Source organism: Dermacentor silvarum, chromosome 1 (genome assembly GCF_013339745.2).
Source record: "Dermacentor silvarum isolate Dsil-2018 chromosome 1, BIME_Dsil_1.4, whole genome shotgun sequence".
Taxonomy (NCBI): Eukaryota; Metazoa; Arthropoda; class Arachnida; order Ixodida; family Ixodidae; genus Dermacentor; species Dermacentor silvarum.
In genome coordinates this window covers 106,363,418-106,381,690 of record NC_051154.1, presented here as the reverse complement: position 1 = coordinate 106,381,690, position 18,273 = coordinate 106,363,418, and the positions used below count along the sequence as shown (strand labels likewise).

The 18,273-nt window shown below is 46.9% G+C and overlaps 1 protein-coding gene across 1 annotated transcript in view; it reads left to right on the top strand.

Moving 5' to 3' along the window:
• The first annotated feature begins 15,295 nt into the window (after window positions 1–15,295).
• The window catches only part of LOC119434336 (putative aminopeptidase W07G4.4), a 78,018-nt gene continuing 75,040 nt past the window's right edge, over window positions 15,296–18,273 (top strand). The window contains exon 1 of the mRNA XM_049671857.1: window positions 15,296–15,430. The gene's annotated coding sequence lies outside the window, so the exon portion shown is untranslated. The remainder of the gene's footprint in view (window positions 15,431–18,273) is intronic.

The following is an 18,273-nucleotide window of genomic DNA, read 5'->3' as shown; positions in this document are numbered from 1 at the left end:
CGTTTCACTTCCTTTTTGCCGATTACATGCGGCTCGCTTTTGGTACGGCACCTATAGTCCACCTAGGGTACAATGAATAGAAGTATTGAAAGCAGTATATCTTACTTTCAGTCTTTGTCATATTCTGGCCTTTGTTGCAGAAATATTTCGTGCCACCCTTGCCTTGCATGCTCGCAATGCAAATTTGATACCGGTGGCAAATGTATTTGGGAAATGACAGTGAAAATAAATGTACGGGCACATCTCTTTAATCACAGAACACTTATGTATAACAATTTCAGGCACGTAGCTGCATTTTCGGCACGCCAAATAACACTAGGGCAGCCTCATCTTTTGTAGAAATTGCATGCCTTGATCCATTTTTTCACCCAGGTGCGTAAAGCGGGAATTCAATGTCAGGTGTATGCCAGGCGTCTTACCTTGCCGTGATTTACACAGTTGCGTAGCAGTGTGGCATTATTGATTTTGCTCAATCGACATATTTTTTTTGCTCCTTTTCGTAGTCGTACAAAGTGCAAACATCGCTGCTTGGCGCGAGTAGACGTCAGCAAATGTGCGGCGCAAATGGGGTAACTAGTAGCGCCATAAGGCTCGTAGTGGCGGAAATATGAGCTAGAACAGGTGCGCTGGCATTCTGCTCGCTGGTCAGGTCAGTAGTACAGTAGGTCGTGGTTGGCACTCTGTGTTTCTTCCGTGCATGTGTCTTTTTAGTGCCCTAAAATCATGTTTTCGAAATCGCACAACTTGCCCAAGAAGTTTTAAGCTTTGTCTGATTTCTGGTCGGTAATGAAGGTCTCCCATAGGGTATTGCATCACAAGACCTCTCAAAAAACAGTCTCATTTCAGACATTCCAGTGAGACAGCTGCTGCCAGTGTTTCTTCCGGTGCTGTGGTAGCACTGTGCATTGTTTACAGTGAGATCGGCACTGCTTTCGATGTCAGTGGTCTGTGATTGGATGTGGTTGACACATCACATGTCCCACATAGGTGTTGACACTGTGATTGAATTTTACGCAGGACTGGTGCTTGGCTAGTTCAAACCAGTGCCACTTTCACTGTGGGCCCCAAGAAAGGTTATGGGAGTCTGACAAAATGTAGGTCTTCCTTCTATTTAGAAGGTCCCTTACACAATATTGTGATGGAGTTAGGGATGGATGTTCGTGGTTTGTGGTGGTCCGAGATGATGGCCCGAGTGCACGGTGGCAACGCGAAGGAAGAACGAGCATCTGGTGGAGGATGTTAGCTCCACAGCAAAGCGTCCGGCCAGGCTGCGCCTAGACAACTCTCCCTGTCTCATGCAGAGCGCCCCTTTTTAAGGGCTAAGTCTCGCTCCGTTAAACCACATCAAAACACGTACATTCTTTGTCTTGCGTTCACCCGTCCCTATGGGAGCAACACTCAATTCGTCAAACCCCGCAACGTTTTTCAGCTACGCGATGCCGGTGGTTACCCACCGTAAAGCGATGTATGGCAGCTTGCTGCCCCACCTATTAGCGGAACAATTAACCTAATCTAGGCACTTTGCTGGTAAAACCACAGGGGTTGCCTTTAATGTTTTTTTTTCCTCGATTCTATCTGCTCGCTAGGGCGTAGGTTGCACTGTAACACCAGTAACACCAACATCAGTTGGGCTGTTTCGTTGTATTTGGTGGTGTGTTAGTGTGAGCGCTTCGTCTAGTTGCGATTGAGTAGTATTGTTCAACATGGCGGATTGGAAGTGGACGATACTCAAAGGATAATCATGCTTCATGCGTTAGTAAGTGTTGAGCACTTCGCTGTCTACAGACGCTCTGACTTCAAGCACAGTGTGAACTCGCAGTTAGGTGCATTTTAATCTCCAACGCTGACCTGACAGAGGGCGCTTGCGGAAGGCAACTTACACGGACGCAGTGGTGCCACAGCTGCTGATTTATCAGTAGATCTACTGATATTTACGATTTTATGCCGATTCAGTGATAAGGCATTTGAATGTGCAGATTTTTTGTCTTCTATGGAAATGAAATCAAAAGCTGGTACTTTTTCGGCACGAGATTATTTTAATCGCAAACATGTCTCAGTACGATTCATTAACTCAAATTAACTGTGTCACCTGGTGAACTAAAAAACATGGGTTGGCTCAGCGACGAGCACATTCTTGCGTTTCCAGATTCTCAAATTTTGTCTTATGAGCAAAGATGGGGAAAGGGTGAATCGGTGAAAGTGAGTGCACTACTGTACCCCACAACTATGGAACCACAACCAATGACTATTTTCCTGTGGTGCTTCTAGCGTCTGCCCAGTAAAGCCCCTAGTTTCTTTACTGCCCTGTGCTAAATGGGAATATGAACCCTCACTTATTTCCTAGTTCTAATAGTGCAGTCGGATTGTCGGATGCTGCTCATGTACTGCACGTCAACTGTGACATGCTGCGTGACCTCACATTAACAGGTCACGTCACCCATTGCGTCCAATCAATTAACGCATTAACCGGGCAACTTCAACATGCGTGCTACATTTAGAGCTCACCAACACTAAAGCTTTCAGCTACTAACTACCATCTGACGCCTTTGAATAGGCTATCGCGAGGTCTTGAATGTTTTTAAATGTGTGATTGATTATGGCTTTTGGGAACCCTGGGTTTTTCAAAAACATCGCTGAAAATCTCAAGGCCATTTTTGTACTATTTCTTCGAAGCTACAATACTACAATAGAGTACTAATATACGCGCTGAATTTGCGGGTTCAAAAACTGAGAGCAAAAATTGACATGAATCTACTGATTTTTCGCAAAAAAGAATCTATTTTATGTGCCATGGCAACACTGCGCGGACGTTGAGGACATGCTACTGATGTTAGTCAACGCGTGGGCTCGAAGCATTCCGATAAGTGGGCCAGTAATGCTGGCCAAAGCTAAAAACACAAGTTTGTACTGTGTTTTCCCGTCTTCTGCCCAGGCAATGGCTGCAGCTACATATATTATACCTGCGTCACGGATATGTGGTCACGGAATCGTTTTCAAATCGATTGTTGGAGAGGCGGCTTCGGCAAGCGATGATGATGCTTGGCTTTTAACAAACATAGCTACCGTTGCCAGCTACACGGAGTTGGTTGTCTACAGCGCAGATAAAACTGCTGATTTACCAGATGCTCCCAACCAAAGAGAAGGAAAGGTAGGGAGGCCAACACCTCCTAGATAGGCCTGTGCCCTCTGCTTTATGACGTCATGCTACTTGGACCAAAATTTCCATTGCCAAGCCCAGCGTGTCAAAAGCAGTGACACCATCACTGCGGCTTACTCGGGGGCATCCCCATTAGAATCTATGGTAGTCGGGCAAGCTAGCATGACGTCCTGAATCGAAGTGCACAGGCCTTGTGTTATCTAGGAGGCGTTGGGGAGGCTAACCAACGGACATCCGGTTTGCTACCATGCTGTGCCACCTACGACTGGCTGCAGCTTTCACAAATTCATACACCCATTGGAATAGCTGACTGTAAGTGACCACTGTAATTGTGAGAAGACCATTGAGCACCTAGCTCCACTGCCACTTCACCCTTTTTGATGCCCAACGTCAGTCCGTTCGATGCGCACTCGGCTAACTGTACTGTACGGTCGATCCTTTACAAAGACAAAGAAAGATCCTGGGTGCCCGGCCTCATCCATCAACCCAGAAATATACGCGCGCTCTCATGACTAACCTGAAAATACGCTTATAAACACCCTGTGTGTACTGCTATGTGAGTGAACTGTCTCTGCTGGACAAATCATCGGCATAGAATGCGTGGTTCAATTCTATGTTATGACTTTAAGGGTGTCCCAATTAAAGCTCAATTGAGGAGGCTCAGGACACCCTAAAAACCGCTATCAACGTCATCGAGCGGCATATATTACCACCATGGAACCCTACTGCTCGCCAGAGAATTCCGAATTACGATGAAACCCTACACCCAGACAGACCTGTTCGCACACGGCCAACCGTGCAGTGCATATAATACGTAAAATCGGGATCCTGGGTCTGCACATTGTCCATCTTGGACACAAATTTTACCCTGAACCTCCTGGATAAGCAGATCTTAGGACTGGTTCGCCGGATTGCATCGCGCAACCATGGTCTGTACTATAAGGACATCATGCGCATAATAGAAACCTTGGTGGTCAGTCGCCTCGCCTACCACCTCCCATATCACCACCTCACTCAAAAGCAACTGGATCAGGCTAATAGTCTAATCAGGCAGGCGGTTAAGACTGCACTGAGGCTACCGGTCCGCACTAGCACTACCCGCCGCCTACAGACTAGCCTATATTACTGTCCAGGAAATTGCAGAGGCACAGCTGAGCAATCAACTTATGTGCCTCTCCCGGACAACCCCATGGTGTAACCTACTCCGAACACTGGGGTACGAGCCAACCGTCTTGATTCCCAACGAAGAACCGCGATCCCCCATTCCCGTGGGGGTCGCGGCCCACTTAAAACTCAAACCGTTGTCACGCAACAAGAATCCAGACCGCCACTTGCGCCGACGCAAAGCCCGAGCTGATTACTACACTCGGCGGTACCAAAACCGCCAAGACGTCTTCTACGTGGATGCCGCGGTCCGTCCGCCCGAAGGAACGGCTTCGGCCATGACGGATTACGGACGCATTAACATCTCTGCATCGATTAAAACGGCTCGCGCCGACGTGGCTGAGTGGGTGGCACTGGTCCTAGCAGAGGCGCACGCGGCAACCGATTCCACCATTACCGAAATCTATAGCGGTGTGCACCGATTCCCCATGTGCACACCGCTATTTCCTGCAAGGCATAGCCCAAAACATGGTCGCACACATTCCACGAGCCATCCCTTTGCTGCTCCATCCGGCTGCCCTCACGTGGGTGCCTGGACATGAATGTGTCCCCGGGAATGAACGCGTTAATGCGCAAGTCCGAGGTCTGTACCTTCCGGGCCCTGGAGGACCACTCACCCAACCCCATGGATGAACCAGGGGAGGGGCTCTATACCTACCACCAGATTACCACCCATTACAGGGACTAGAGACGAGACTTTCCTTCCCCTCACCGCGCCATCTGTCTGGCGCCATATCCAGAAAAGTATTTATGTGCCCATATTCCACGGACTGCGGGGAGACATCCCAAGGAAAATAAGGGAACATCTCTCAATACTCCCAAACAGAAACATGCACCCGGAGTTTCACGAAGAAGAATCGCGAGAGCTCTCCACAAAATATTCAGTAGTGCTAGGGACGGTGGTCTATGTGGACGCGGCGGAGTACACAAATAGAGTATGTCGATAGTTGCTACCAGTCTAAAGGGTGACTCCAGCGTTAGTGACACTGTAAAAACAGGAAAGGCTGAGGTGGCCGAGGAGGCTGCCTTAGCACTGGCAATAGCCTCCACGGAGGCCAACATTATGGTCAGCGACTCCAAGACCGCCGTCAAGAACTATGCCAAAGGAAGAATCTCGCCGGAAGCGCTAAGAATTTTAGCCAACTTTCGTGAAGATCGAGATGTTTACATTATATGGGCGCCCGCACACTCCTCCCTTCCCGGGAACGAAATAGCGCCCAACCTGGCTCGAGAACTGACGGACCGAGCAGGTGACACGCAAATACTGGGAACGGAGAGAGACCGGATGACCAGCTTTACCGAGATAACCAAACACTATAAATTGGGCAGGGCCCGTTTCCCCCGGCACACTCCTCGCTAAGTAGACGGCAAGCGACAGCATGGCGCTTGTTGCAAACAAACATATCCGAACCCGGTGGCCTACCACCGTTACTATCCAGAACTTTACACCGATAGATGCAGATACTGTCAAGAAAGGGCGGACTTCCAACATATGGTTTGGGCTTCTCCTGGGACACCCACATAGAATAAAACGCACAAGACCAGAGAGCTGTGGGAGACCGCGCTGCTCAGCTCTGCACCGGAAGACCAATTTAAGGCAATCCAGCAGGCCGAAGATGCCGCCAGAGCCCAAGGGCTCGAGGCCGTCATCTCGGTAGAGAGGCCTAGGTCTCACAAATCTGCTACACAAATAAAGTTTATTCCTCCTCCTCTCCTACCCCATATCTTGCACATACCTATATCACTCCGGTCTGCACTCTCCACATTGCATCACCTGCTAGGCGCCCTGGGGGGCAGATTTCTTCCACTGCTTGTGGAGCTGCCCCGAGCCCCTGGTGCAGTGGCGTAGCCAGAAATTTTGTTCGGGGGGAGGGGGGCTCACCTTGCAGTGCAGCCTCCTCCTTACAGAATTTGTCGATGGATCAAATCTATGAATAACAACTGCATTGCCAATGCCATTGTATATTAGATGCTGCAAACGAATTATTGAATGCTACGCATTGTCAAGACAAGTAAATATGCAGTTTTTCATAAAAGAATATATTAGTATGTCTCAGAAATTGTGGCCAATATAACTGATATCAATGCTACAGCGTTTTTTTTTTTAATAAGATATCACACGAACTTTAGAACTATATCAGTTCGAAACCAACAAAGCAGCTAGTGCATGCAGCTGATATGAAAAACGTAAGTTGAGGACAAATATTTTGATGAACCTGTGTCATTCAAGAACCTTGTTCACATTTTTGTACATATGCAACGGCTAGGGAAAAACCTCAATGACGCTGTCCTTCGTTGCAATGGATTGCGCAGGAGCAGCTGTCACCGGTCGTGTATTGTGAGTAATTGCACCGAATTTATAGTCTCAACAGTGAGTACATATAAAAAGCAGGAGTTCTGCAAAATATACATTAGAAATGCGAAGATAGAATGGAATATACAAATGCAAAGATACAACTTGGTAAAGGGCAAAATGAGTCGCTAGAAACAAAGTTCACTGCTTGTATACACAAAATCTCGCAACAAGATATTTAAATATACGTATAAGTATCCAATAAATCTACGTATCTAAGCAAACGTCACTGTATATAATGCGTCAAACAAGACAAACATGTTGCGCAGTCACAGATAGTAAACTTTACGCATAGAAAGACAGACGATCCAGGCAAGAACAAAACTATTATCTCAGAAATCGTGATACGTACTTGAGCCACTTGAGCCATCCTGCTCTACAGGGGCGGATCCAGGTTTTTTCTGAGGGGGGGGTCAGCTGCTGTCAATGATGATGATGATGATAGTAGCCTTTCTTATTTACCGAAATTTACCGTTTCTGCTCACGATAAGCCCGCGTTTTATACGGCTTGAGCAACACCTGTAGCCCGCCGTGGTGGCTCAGTCAGCTCAGGCGTTGCGCTGCTGAGCACGAGATCGCGCGATCGAATCCCTGCCGCGGCGGCCGCATTTCGATGGAGGCGAAATGCAAAAACGCCCGTGTGCTTGCGTTGTAGTGCGCGTTAAAGAACCCCATGTGGTCAAAATTAATCCGGAGTCTTCCACTACGGCGTGCCTCATAATCAGAACTGGTTTTGGCACGTAAAACCCCAGAAAGAGGAAGAAGACCTGCAGCGAAGCCAGGTATCGGTTTCTCCGAGCTTATAGGAAAAGGATGTTACCCAATACAGCCATGTGCTTGGCGGCTGCGCCTGATAATGCAGGGTGTTCAAAACTAAGCTTTATGGTTTTCTTAAAGTTAGGCACTGGGAGGCACGCGAAGACCACGTGTGCAAATAAGGGGGGCACAAATTGAGATGATAATTATCGCTGTGAGCAGCCCAATTAACTAAAATTGAACAATTATTTTTTGTCGACTGCAGTAAGTGGGCATGTTTGTATTGAAAACTTAGAGGCAGTAGTGTTTCTACACAGTATCAGTCGGAAGAATTATTCTAGCGTGTTCGTGCTCCGAGATATCCGACTCCAAATTTCAATTGTCGTACTGCGCAGAGTTATGGAGTTGACGCGAGAGCGGTTTAGGCTTTGCGTTGCTGTGGAAGGGAGGCATTTTGAACATTTTTAGGGCATTGACATTTTGATGGGTGAAGTGTTGTCATGAGATTTGTGCATGACAACACCAAACATAAAGCGGGAGTATGAAATATTCGTTAGCATAGCTAAAAAGGTTTCTGCTGTTGATGGTGCAGTTGTTGCTCTTGATTTCAATAAAACTTACAATACTTGGAAATCAGCAGTCACTTTATTTTCGTAGCCCAGACAAGGACCATGCCCGGTAGTCTAGTCACCATTACGCACGCGTACTGCCCTCCGGCTTCTCCGCTCGCACCATTATCTCGGCATGGCAGCTGCCGCCATCTGTACAGGCTGCGCGGTTGCGTGTTACGACAGCGCTTACGGGCTCTTCGATTTTTTTTTTTTTCATTTCACCAGCCGTGAGGGGAAGGGGGACAGTTATCTTTGCCAATGCCTCCGCCCAGTTGTCAGACTAAACGCCGCACGCAACAGCCGCGTCACATCAGGGAGGAGCTTTGCGCCGATCCTCACTCTCTTGCATGCGTAATCATGGGAACGACAACTAAAATTTGGAGTTGGATATCTCGGAGCACAGACACGCTAGAAGAATTCTTCCAAGTGAAACTGTGTAGAAATACGACTGCGTCTAACTTTTGAATAGAAACATACACACTTACTGCAGTCAATAAAAAGTTAATTATTCAATTTTGGTTAATTGGGCTGCTGACAGCGATAACTATCATCTCACTTTGTGTCCGCCTGGCCGCATAACTGATTTGCGCAGGTGGTCTGCATGTGCCTCCCAGTGCATAATTTTAAGAAAGCCATAAAGCTTAATTTTGAACACCCGGTATATCTAGCCTGTATTGTTTCTTAAAATAAAATTTGGGATAATCTTTTGCAGGTTCGTTATAAATGCGTAAGCACGGGTCCGTCTTTGGAGTTCTGTTGGGACACCTTGATTTCCTTAAGGAGATTCTTTGTGTTCGGCTGAGACACCTTCGTTTGCTTTGGAGGACTAACTCCCGTATTCTCAAACAGCCCTCGACTCGAAGCTCTTACTCCACTCTACCTTGTTGAGCACAGCGCCGCTTCTCGACTGATAAAGACGCGACAATTCTCAAGAATTCCCATGAATGATCTTGAAGCTCAGTGACCACTTCTGTGGAGGGATGGCGGTGCCATCTTCTCTCTTGAGTCGTGGTGGTGTGTTGACTAGAGGAACGTTCTTGAATACGGGCGTAACGCTCCGCTCCAACGCAGCAACTATACTACGCTGGTTGTTTACAATATGCGAATCACCGCGTATGAAGACTCACGACGCCACCTGCAAGAATAACGATGTGGCGTAGTAGCCGAGAGCGCGAGCCAACGTCTTCATGTTTTGTTTCCCACGCGACGTCATGCTTTTACACAAGGCGCGCATCTGCTCCCGTTTCTCTAATCACGCGACGCCATCCTAGGCCCGCGCACTGGCGTTGGCCGCTGACGTCACCCTCCCCCACTTCGCAGCCGCGGCTCGAGGCTTCGCCCCGCTCCGCGAGAACGCTCACTCAGATAAACGGAGCCGGCGGCGCTTGAACCTCCTATGCTTAATGTACGACAATAAAACTCCGAAGTTACAATGAAAAACTTGTAGCGTACGAACGGCACTGTGCTCGTACTGGATATTGTCAACGTGTAACTGCGATCACAATGAGTGCAAAGTTAAAGTTGCCTATGCGTAGTTCTTAGTTTAGCTGTTAGTTGTTATTATTTATATATGAACACTTCAGCGAGAGATCTCTTTCATTAAGCGGGTTGGTCGCGGAACCGATGACAGCCAATGAGGCAACCGTTGACACCCCAAGGGGAAATTAAGTTAATCAGGCGCGAAGGCGCTCGAGCGGATCTTGGCGTGCTTGGCAAAAGGGACGTCCCCTTGTTCATTCGACGCCACCGACGGGACGAGTAAGTCACGGCAGGCGCCAGGAGGTCTAAAGTGTTCATGAGAAAAAATAACTACGGCAACTTCGCGACACCACAATCCTACGGAATACAACTAAGCTTGTGAGCTGAGCTAGCTTTACTTCTACATGGCTGATACCACTGGTGCTCGCGAAAAATACTTTTGAAGAATGCTGGTGGCCATTTTTTTTGCGACAGGGCCATCCCCCTGTCAGCGAGGGGGCGATGCAGAAATCTGAGGGGGGGGGGGGGGGGGGGTCAGGACATCCGGACATCCCCCCTGGATCCGCGCCTGCCAGTGCTCTATATGGGTAGAATAATAGAGGAAGATGCAGAAATCAGTACGAAAATGTCTATTTTAACTGCCTGCACAGCGGCAACAATTATTCTGCACCCAAAATTAAAGAAGGGTATTGCTTCTTTTCAAAAAAGAAGTAAAAGCAGGTAGCTAAAAAGGAAAGAAAAGGCCAAACGAAAGCCACAGATGATGCGGCAAGCTGAACTACCCAATATCCGAGTGTGTTGGGAAACGCTGCGTGGGCCAGGCTTTCAATGAGAAAGGTCGGTCAAAATCGATTATTGATGTCCACGTAATTTTTGTATTCGCTGTTAGAATAAACAGCGAAAATTTCTACGGTTTTAAATGCTAATGAACAGTCATACGTTTTCATAATTACGAGTTTCTGGACCTGAAGGAACAGAGCTTTTTACTTGCATTGATTTTTGCTGCTTCGCTATCTAAAGGACAAACATCACTCGGCGAGTAAGTTTAGCAAAGCGCTCAATGACATCTGTCAATGCCGACGTCTCTGTGGTCGTATATAGAAGCGCCAGCCTAACCACGCGTTCTTAAGACATTGTAGAGCGCAAGTAGTTTTTTAGTAATCTAATGTTTGAAAATATTCTCTCTGCGCTGGCAGTGGTCACTGGAAGGGCGACTAGAATCTTCAGAAGTTTGTACATATTCACATAGAACCTGCAGTCGCAGTGAGAGGGGGCCTCTATTCCGGTGCTAAAACCTAAAAACACTTCTTCGATATCGCTGGCATCCGCAATCGTACGCATACATCTGCCGTGTCAACGCGAGCTAGCTCTTTTAGACGTGTGGCGCGTCGCATATAACACGAGTAAGTGCACACGCGCACGCGCCAATTTCCATTCGGCCAGACTCGGCAATAAAACCAGCGAGTAATAATCAATCTCACCACTGTCTTTCTTCCCTCGTGGCTGCTATGGCGCTTTCAGACGATAGACTGCACCGCCATCGGGATCAGCCGGATCAGCCCAATTCGTAATGAAACGGGTCGTATGTAACGTTCCTTCAAAGGAGTAAAAGATCGGTCGTCATGCCATCGCTGTCATATCTAACTTCGCCGCCGTCGTTGTCTTCCTGCTTATGCGACACACATACTCGCATCACGCACACAAATACGTTCTGCAAAAGCGTTAACGCTTTTGCAGAACCCCAAACGGTGCTGCGCATGCCTGCATTACATTGATTCCCAGAGTGCGTGAGATTTGTAAATTGTTTTATTATCTGTTAATTAAAAAAATTGCACTGTAACTATGAATGGCGGAACGGCTTTGTCTAGATGATATTGTTACCCATGTTGTTGTTGCCTCGAAACATGGCTCGTACGTACAAGCTTCGTATTGTGCACTTCCTTTACTCTAGTAATGCCGTGACGGGGGCTCGTTGATGGAACATCATGGCTGGACGCACTGCTTCGTAGCGTAACAAACGGAAGGTTGACCCAAGGTGACACAGACAGATTATAATGATACGTTCGAAATGCGCGGTACTTTTAAACACAGCGCATCCTGAAAGAACGCAGCGCATCTAAGAAGCCGTGGCAGCTTTTCTGCACGTTTACGAATACAAGTCCATACATGTGCGCAGTCTTTTATGAATTAGTTTCGCTCGACAGGTGAAGCAATAACAGCGATCGATAGCAAGCACGCGAGGCATGTACCGCTTTCGCAGCGTAACAAAACGTAAACATTGGAACAATTTCACGTAAGATATAGATTGATATCAAATTTGTGCACTTTAGAGGTACGCAGTTTACAGAACTGTGATATCTGTTTTTGGGGTAGTTACACATTTGTAAACTTCGTGCTATATATTTCAATCTTACATATTTTCAGAATTTTTGTAAAACAATTAAGGCCCTAAATCAAACTTCCGCTTCTCTAACAGTCACTAGAATTTAAGTTTCTCCCTCAAATGCAACATATTTCATTAATATCGGCACAGGGGTTATGTCGGAAAAGTATTTCTGCGTTCTACATGTATATGAAAGGTGGCATCCGAGTTGGGCCCGCGCTAAAGCGTCCTCTTAACCTGTCCTTCAATTGCTACGTTACGAAGCAGTGCGTCTAGCTATGAAAGCGTTTACTCGTATGCACAAAAGCTTTCGTAGATTATGATATTTAAGACATATGGTTCGCATTGTACCTTGTTTACGTCTTTTTCAAGCAGATGAATCCCTGAGCTCCTTGCCTCTTGGCAAAACTCTGACCTCTCGGAAGCCGAAAAACAAACCGACGCGCACTGTAGTGCGACCGCTTTCACCCAATTTTAACATATGGCAGCCCGCATAGCAACTTTACGCAGACATCTACAGCTACATATGTTATTTAGTTAGTTTTGTGCAACAAAGTAAAACATATGACTTGGTTGTTACGGCCGCTTCGCAGGCAGTGCTCTACACGACCAACTATGGGTAATCCAGTGGGCCTGGGCAGCCGTGGAAAGGCCTCACCGCACATAATGCCCGGGTGGCCTGAGCCCAGGCCGGCAACCTCGCAGGTACTATCAATAAAGTTTTTTCCGTCCGTTTGCGCTCGGATCAACTTTGTTTCAAAACACCCGCGTTCACGTCACAGATCACGTGAATTTGCTTTGGCCACGCGGTTTGCTTTGTTGCTTTTGACAACGTTAGGGTGCCTAGAATTGGGAGGTGCGAAAAGCGGCCGCGGAAACCGGTCCCCAAAGCGCGCCCGTGCCGCAAGGGGCGTTGTAGGCGGGGGCGCGGGTGCACTGTACGCGGGGTCTATGGAAAACAGGGATGCAGGCGAAATCAGCACTGGGAACATACAGAACTTTCAAGCACGAAATTGCCAAAGAAAATATCTACAATAATTCTAGGGGAAGCTCTTTGTTGTTTGAAGCCAGGACGGGAGTATTGCGGACTAAGATGTGCCGAGTCAGGTACTAAGGTATCGACACGTTGTGCGGTGCATGTGGAGAGGAAGAGGAAACGGCTGAACACCTCATACTTTTCTGTAAAGGGCTTAACCCTACAGTGCAAAACAACTGGGCTGATTTTTTCAAAACATTGGGGTTTAGGGACAGTGGAGGCAAAATAGACTTTAAGCCGGTAGAAATACCCAAACGGAGGTTATCTGATTGGTGGCAAAAATCAAGGCAGGGGTGAAATTTCACCCTCCACAAAGTACAAAATATGTTAATAGTCAAGGCTAGGCGGCATGTGCCACCGCCAGATTTAAAGTTTTCAGCCTCATTCATCCATCCATCCATCCATCCATCCGTAAAAGAGTGGAGCAGACGGCGTACTGCGTAACGCTGCTCACGCCCGACGAATCTCGCTCGTGCTACTTTGTGCGCACCAGTTCTGAGTAGTAAGTGTTTATTTTTTTTTTCTGAGCTTCTGCACTAAGATATGGCACACTGTAATCGTGCAGCTTGTTCTTCTCGGATGCCCGTGAAAGCATGCGCGTCGAGAGGGGACGGAGTGAGACGTGGCGCGCACCAACGAGAAAGTGGATTTGATGACGCGGTTCGACACGGCACAAGAGCACCTGATTTAGAAGCGAAAACGTATCAGAGAGCTACACATTCATTCAGATCGTGTTAGGCTCCTCGTTTCAGGTGCAGAAATGTCAGGACACGGATCTTTCTTTACATTCCGCAATGTAAACATTTAGCCAAGGGTTGAATGCACCACCTTTTTTTTTCTTTGCGGAAACATGTTCCGCTGAAAAAAAAAATAAACTTATCAATAGTGCAAATGAAAGCATATATTAGCTTATGCATTATAGTTACAGCTATAGAGAAATTAACCAGACTTTAATGTCAGGAAAAAGCTTTATTCCAGAGTCTCTATTCAAACTTCTCCAGATAGCAACTTACCATTAATTTTAATTCCAATGTACTTTAGTGTCATGCCGTTTTCCCCATTACAATTATGAATCGCTGCAACCAATTCAAACCATATTTTTAATGTTTATTTCCATTGTTACATGCTTGCCTGCTCCTTTACAGAAACATGTATTTAGACCCGTTACATGCCACTGGTCTCAAAATTGTGCTTACATTTTCTCTGCACACAGGAAAATTGAATTAAAAGAAATCCAGAGTCCTTCCACTATTGTGAAGATGGAAGCCAGCGAAACTGTGACTATGGTGGGTCTGCTGTAGTGAATTCATTCTTTCTTTCTTGCTCTCTTTCTTTCTTTATTGTCCCTGGCTCACACCCGCATATCCAATGCGGGTATGAGCCACACGTAATTTTATTATCGTTAATCATGACGTAACTGACGAGCATGTGATGCTATTGATGTTATGACCTATCAGTCATAATACTCATCCGTTTTGACACCTGTGAGAGCAGCATTCTGCGCAAGTTGGTAATCCATTACTCAAGTATTACTTGAGAAATGGATGTAATGTAATGGAGTAAATGGAATACAAATATTACTTGTATCCATTACTCAATAGTTGAGTCTGTGTTAAGGCACAACTGGGGGGGAACCGCCGCGCACATGGAGCCGAAATGCTAATGATGCTAGTTTTCTTTTCTTTTTTACACGCGGACAGGATCCTGGGGGTACTAGCCCTTAATAGCTTCGCTGTAAAACACATGCATGCAGGAACACGTTTATTTGAACTTTGCAGAACTTTCCAAGAGAAGTTAACTTTATTCTCTTTGAGTTGCCTGTCAGATCTCGGTATTGCGCGAGCCCACTTTTAAAACACGTCTTTGCACGCCGGTGCTGGGAACAATGATACTTTTTCGGCGGACGACCGGTACCCAGAATTGCACTCAGGAACGAAGCACCAGCGTTAAGTTTTCTTCTTCGTTTTAGTGTGCATCTTTACTACAGCTCACAAATGCATGACCCATGTAAAATAAAAATCACGTAACCGATAAAAAAAAAAAAAAAAAAAACGACGCAACAGCAACTCCGTGACGCCGCCGCGTTATCCTACAGGGAATCTGCGACGGCGGTGGCGGCACGGCCCCGCGCCCCCTGCAGCAGCGCCCCTAGCGGCAGCGGCGCACTGAGGGACCCTGTCAGGCAAGGGAAACGCGCCGCGCTTTTCACACCTCCCAATTCTAGCCACCCTAACAACGTTAAACCAGTGTACGTTGGTTTTTGCTTCGCTTCTCCTCTCTTCACCTCCTCACTCGACCTCAAACGTGCGCCGGAAACCCCCTCTCTGCTGGCCACCACAAGGATCACAGTGCTGGCAACTACGGTCAGAAGACGTTGTGTTACGGAAGCCGGGTGCGTGGTGCCGCTGCAAGCGCGCCTGATAGCTGAAAAATACTGAAAATACCAGGGCCAGCCCAACCGTCAAGACACGTGGTCAGCGAACGCAATCAGGTGTGTACGTAGCGCATCTGGTGCGCTTGTACGTTTATTTTGCCAGTGCTCAGTCAGCTAAGGCGCAAGTTGCGCTGCTGAGCGCGAGATCGCGGGATGGAATCTCGGCCGCGGCCCGAGATTCCAACCAAGTCATATGTTTTACTTTGTTGCACAAAACTAACTAAATAACATATGTAGCTGTAGATGTCTGCGTAAAGTTGCTATGTGGGCTGCCATATGTTAAAATTGGGTGAAAGCGGTCGCACTACAGTGCGCGTCGGTTTGTTTTTCGGCTTCCGAGAGGTCAGAGATTTGCCAAGAGGCAAGGAGCTCAGGGATTCATCTGCTTGAAAAAGACGTAAACAAGGTACAATGCGAACCATATGTCTTAAATATTATAATCTACGAAAGCTTTGTGCATACGAGTAAACGCTTTCATAGCTAGACGAACTGCTTCGTAACGTAGCAATTGAAGGACAGGTTAAGAGGTAGCTTTAGCGCGGGCCCAACTCGGATGCCACCTTTCAAATACATGTAGAACGCAGAAATACTTTTCCGAGATAACCCCTGTGCCGATATTAATGAAATATGTTGCATTTGAGGGAGAAACTTAAATTCTAGTCACTGTTAGAGAAGCGGATGGAGGCGAAATGCAAAAACGCCCGTGTGCGAGAAACGTAAATTCTAGTCACTGTTAGAGAAGCGGATGGAGGCGAAATGCAAAAACGCCAGTGTGCTTGCGTTGTAGTGCACGTTAAAGAACCCCAGGTGGTCAAAATTAATCCGGAGCCCTCCATTACGGCGTGCCTCATAATCAGAACTGGTTTTGGCACCTAAAACCCCAGAAAGATGAAGTTTATTTTGCCAGTGGAAAACCGTTTTCATCGACTCATCATGACCGACATACTGTTTCAGGAGAGTTACTATCTGCAGTCGTCCGAATGCGAACAGCGGTGTGCTAACGGAATGCGTGGTTTTTGTGTGACCCAGTGAAAAAGCGGAGAGCGCGAAGCTGCATGACGAAGTCACTGTTTGTCGTATATGTTCGCACCCCTTGGTTGTCGCTAGGTTGCACAAATACCACCCACTCAGCGCTGGCACTACCGCTGTTCGCATTTGAGCGACTGCAGACAGCACAGGTATATTCCTAAGCGTTTTCTTGCAATCCTGCGCGTCGAACGTTATTTAGAATGCGGTACATTTTTACGTCATATTATTCCTAGGTTTTCTCTGAGTAAGTTTTTTTGCATGCCATACGGGAGAACAACGGATTAGAGAATTTGGCGACAGAAAATAAAGGAGGAGCATGCGATTACCTGGTGCTTGTGTTGTGATCTGATTTCTGTAATTTTGCTTGCAGCAAGCATGCAATCACCAACAAAACGCGCTCCTATTTTCAAGTACCAGTGACTTTGCGAAGCAGTGCAGTGAACGCACAGGCTGGATCTAGTCCCCAATCGAACGGCTATTTTCGGTACGACGCAGAGGCTATGTGAACCTGGCTGGTGAAACGCGATTGCTAGTATTCGTATTGCACTTAATTTGAAATTGTTAATTTGAAATTGTCACAGTGAAAAGCTTGTTGGCTACTTTGAGAAAGCAATCAGGATCGAGAATGTGAGTTCATATGTGGCCATATTCACTGCGGAGGTTGCCGTAGCTTCAAGTGAACCACCGGCTGAAATATACTTGTATATACATCCTGGTTTTGTGGAATTCTGCTTTCTTTTGGTGTGGGGGATCGTCGGCATACCTGGGCTCAAGCGCCTTAGCTGTCAGCTGATGCTTATCCCCAAGGGTCAGGGGCGCTGTAGGTCTGAAGCGTATATCAGCACAGACCTGGCTTTTCCACGGTGCAAGTAAACAGTGCAGTGAAACAATATTTGAAGGCCAAGAGGAGGGCTCTAGGAATAGCATGGCGAGTTTTTTTTTTTTTTTATCCGCCACGGTCAGTGCCCTTGGAGTTTAAAATGAACAGATAATAAGATAACACACACACACACACACACACACACACACACACACACACACACACACACACACACACACACACACACACACACACACACACGCACACACGCACACACGCACACACGCGCACACGCACACACGCGCACACGCGCACACGCGCACACGCGCACACACACACACACACACACACACACACACACACACACACACACACACACACACACACACACACACACACACACACACACACACACACACACACACACACACACACACACACACACACACACACACACACACACACACACCACGGAGAAACAGCGATATGTGCAAACGTTGCCGTCGGCCCTCTCACATCTGCTCCCCCCCTCGCTTTGCATCTGCTTCGCGGTTCATTCTTTCTCAGTGTTGGGACCACTATTGATTTTGTTCTATATTAACGATATTTCCATTGGTATGCAGTCTTCATTCAGGACGTTTTGCCGATGATTGTGTTGTTTATAGAGTGGTAGATGCCATTTCCGATTCACAAATCCTGCAAGCTCATTTAAATACTGTAGCAGACTGGTGTGTGCGTTGGGATATGTCATTAAATATAAATAAGATTGTTCACGTCACCTTCACAAGAAAACAAGCTAATCATCCGTATAGGTATATGATTCATGAGTTTACTCTAAACATAAGCAAGGAATTGAAATATCTAGGCGTCTTTTTTTTTTACTTCTGACTTACGATGGAACAAGCATGTTAACTATATTGGAAATAAGGCAGCATCAGTTTTGAGATTCTTGTGGCGCAATTTTAGTATTTGCCGAGTAACTTAAAACGCAGCTGTGTTTCAGTCATGTATGCTCAATACTTGAATATGGGTGTGTTTGTTGGGACCCACA